The sequence below is a fragment of the Neomonachus schauinslandi genome, chromosome 1, assembly GCF_002201575.2.
Source record: "Neomonachus schauinslandi chromosome 1, ASM220157v2, whole genome shotgun sequence".
NCBI lineage: Eukaryota > Metazoa > Chordata > Mammalia > Carnivora > Phocidae > Neomonachus > Neomonachus schauinslandi.
Genome location: NC_058403.1, coordinates 42,807,244 through 42,811,218, shown reverse-complemented (window position 1 = coordinate 42,811,218; position 3,975 = coordinate 42,807,244). Strand labels below are relative to the sequence as shown.

The 3,975-nt window shown below is 36.2% G+C and overlaps 1 pseudogene; it reads left to right on the top strand.

Moving 5' to 3' along the window:
* Positions 1-898: 898 nt before the first annotated feature.
* On the top strand, positions 899-993 carry LOC123323280 (annotated as a pseudogene).
* Positions 994-3,975: the final 2,982 nt, after the last annotated feature.

Sequence of the window (3,975 nt, the reverse complement as noted above, 5' to 3'; positions counted from 1 at the left end):
ATAGTTATTGTGACTATTTTGTTTATACTTTATACAACTTGAATAAAGTTAAATGATGACATCAAAACTAAATAACACAAATCTTAACAGTAAAGACAGAGTTGTTTCTATTCATAATTGCCTAATTGCAATGCCAGCACACTGCTGAACAAAATGGTCAGATACCATGAACCACGTCTGGATTCCACAAAATCAGAGCTTGAGGCAAGAGCTCACCTGAGGGGAATTTATTAGGAAGTCAATGACAGGCAGCAGGCATGAATAAGTAGGGAGAGTGAAATAGGAAAGGAGGAAAAGGCAATTAGGAAAAGCCAATAAAAGATTATTATAAAGTTGGCTACCACTGTGGGTAATGGTGTACAATCCTACTGGGAACGTCTGAGTACCCTTACAAAATGCATTTCAGAATTGTCTGCTGAGCAATGAGAGGGAGAATCATTTATCTATTGGCTCTTAACTCTTACTGATTAAGGATTGCCCTGGAGCAGGGGAGGGGGAAATTAATCCCTCTTAGTACCAGTTTAAAAATATGTGAATGTCAAGTGAGCTCCAGCAGGTATCCATGTCTGGAATCACAAAATCCTCAGGTTGTGGGCAAGAGATGCTTGGCACATATTTGAAGTAAGCAATGTAAGCTCCAAATAGGACAAAGGCCACACTGTTTTCTAAAGCTAAGGCTGAAATCAGATGAGGCCTCGATCAGATCAGGCCAAGCAGATGTGAAGCAATGAGCCTCATTTGAGGTGCTCAGGTCTGTTCATGCCCCTGCATGAACTATTATCCCTTCTCCAGTTTAATTAAATCCATCACCAAATCTTCGATGTGGGAATATTAGTAAACTCTATAGAAGACAATGCAGGAGAACTAGTAGAACAAATTATATTTACTTTGTAATGGAATCGCTTCTCAGCCTTTTGGCTAAGATCAAGTGTAGTATTTTGTAATGGATTTGTTCTAGTAAATATTACCTAAATTCTTGTCTTAGCAGCCTTTTAAAATTTTTATGTTGTGTTTTTTTGGTCACAGTTATAAATATATTCTGAATTCCATTATAATTCCTTTGTGTTCCAAATATTATATAGATATGTTTCTTTTCCCAAGTACAAAGTATTTTTAATTTCTAATATTTTGATTGATTCCTTATTTTAATGTAATGTGTATATATGTATTGTGGTAAGTATGGTATCTGGCCTTTGATCTTTGTTGAGTCTTTATTATCGTCATAATAGGGAATTTGTTTACAAAGAAATTTAACAGCCATATACAAACTTAAATCTGATAGAGTGTTAAAGTACAAAGATAAATCATAAGTTAGATGTCGTGTGAAAGCTCAAGTTAGCCAGATGGTTTATCCACCTAGTAAATCTTAACCACAGAAAAGTGAGTCTGGATAACTTGTAAAGGCATTGGTAAAAAATTAGGAGAGAGACTCTCTAGTTGAGAAAAATACCAAAGTACCACAAGTGCCAAACAGACTGGAAGCAAAGAAGTGGTTCAGTGTTCAGAAAGCCAAAGGTGTAGCAAGGCAAGAACAGAGTTGGTCAGATGCCACATTTCTAATGGTGCATCTCAAAACTGCAAAGAGTGTGCTGTCTGGAAGGGACCTTTTAGGTTCTGAAAAAGATCATGGTTTCTACTGAGGCTTGCACATACCCACAGTATTAACGAAAGACTGAGAGATCAGGTACTTGATGAATGCCTGTATGCTTGCAGTGAGCCAGAATTTTTCTGAATAAATTGCTATGTTTTCACCTCAAGTAGTTAACACACTTAACAAAAATTGAAATCTAACTGTCTAATGAAGTTGTTAAATGTTTTGCTACATTTGTATTAATATAGTTCACATTTGTGGAGCACTTATTTCACTTTCGATGTAGTATTTTAATTCTCTCAACAAATGTATGTGTTGGATGATATTTTCCCAGCTTTATAAATGCAAAAGAAAAAAAAAAAGATGCTCAACTCTGTGAAGGAACTTGTCGACATTAAAACACCTAGAAAGTGTTAGAGGAGGATTTCAACACAGGAAATCTGACTTAGAGCTTGAGTTCACTTTTATCTTGCAGAGATATTTGTGGCAAATTCAATAACAAAAAATATGTTATTTTCTACTGCAATGTGATATAACTTTTTCTTTCATATAGATAAAGACACAGATTTTTATTCTGCTACATTTCCAGCACTTCAGTTTTATAAGAGAAATAGCCACAATATTATGTGCTGGACATATTAAATATAACTCTCCTTTCTTGATCCTGCTCAGTATTTTCCACATTTTAAAGATAATGGGACATGAAACCCAAAAAATAAATTTCCCAGAGTCACAATACTATTTTTTTTTTAAGATTTTATTTATTAATTTGACAGAGAGAGAGAGAGCGAGAGCAGGAACACAAGTAGGGGGACTGGGAGAGGGAGAAGCAGGCTTCCCGCGGAGCAGGGAGCCCGATGTGAGGCTCGATCCCAGGACCCTGGGATCATGACCTGAGCCGAAGGCAGACGCTTAACGACTGAGCCACCTAGGCGCCCTGGAGTCACAATACTATTAAGCAGAAAAGAGACCAAAAAATGTCCACATGCTTTATCTTTTACTGCTTTGCCAATATGAGAAGAATCCACGCTAGATGTAGCTATTCCACGCATTCCCTTTTGTCTCCATGCTCGGGAAGTGCAGTGACCCCACCGACTGGATGCTGGGCAGTCATCCAAAAAAACATGTGAGAAAGAACTACTAAATGCCATTACCAAAGCCATAGCAGAGGAGTGAGTCTACTCTCAGCATATTTACAAAACTTATCAGCCTTGAGCCAATGGGAGTACGTAGCGTATGATCCCCAAAAACATAGCAATAGGAATGGCTCTGATTGAGAATTACATTCTTTCTATCTCCTGACCTTATGGTTCACAATGATGTTAAGTTGAGCATGTATAAAATACAGAATATTTTAACCCTTTTTCCACACTAAAAAGAATAAACCCAAACCTATAAACAAAGTATTTGGTCTTCGGTATGTCTAGTTCCAGCTAAATGGGCTGGGTTACACAATTAACTGTGAGCAAAACCATGATCATCTTACAGTAATTCAACACAGTGGAACAAATTATTGTTCAATCAAAGGAAACAATTCAACTAGTGGAAACTTTTCTTGCCGGCTTTTTGTTGCTCCAACTTAAAATCCTTTTAACTGCTTTCATCTTTGCTAGTTATGAGACTAATCAATCCTATCTATATCCTCTTTACCTGCATGAGTCAGAACAGACTTAAACTGGGCTCAGAAGATATTTTAGGTAAAGAGCTAGAGGGTAAATATTTTTGGCTTTGAGGGCCACACAGTCGCTTTCATGACTACTCCACTCTAATGTTGTAGCACAAGAACAGAGACAATATGTAAGTGGTTGTTTATGCCTCTGTTCCAATAAAAATTTTTGGACAGTGAAATTTGGATTTTGTATAATTTTCATGTGGCATAAAATATCCTTTTTTATTTTTTAAAAATTATTAAAGGAAATGTAAAAACCACTCAGCTTGGGAGTTGTACAAAATCAGGCTGTTGGCTGGATTTTGGTCCATAGGTCATAGTTTGCTGACCACTGATTTAAAGAATCAAATATAGAGAACAAAGTGATGGCTGCCAGAGGGGAAGGAGGTAGGGGGATGTGTAAGAGTGGTGAAGAAAAGTGGGAGGTACAGGCCTCCAGTTATGGAATGAATAAGTTACGAGTATGAAAGAAAGTACAGCATAGGGAAAATAGTCAATTGTATTGTCATAGCGCTGTATGGTGACAGATGGTAGCTACACTTGTGAACATAGCACATATATAAATTTGTTGAATCACTATTTTTACTACCTAAAACTAATATATAATATATAATATAATCTATAATAATATATAATATAACATTGCTTGTCAACTATACTCCAAAAACATAATTATATAAAAAAATAAAATTGAAGAAAGGAAACAAACAAGATT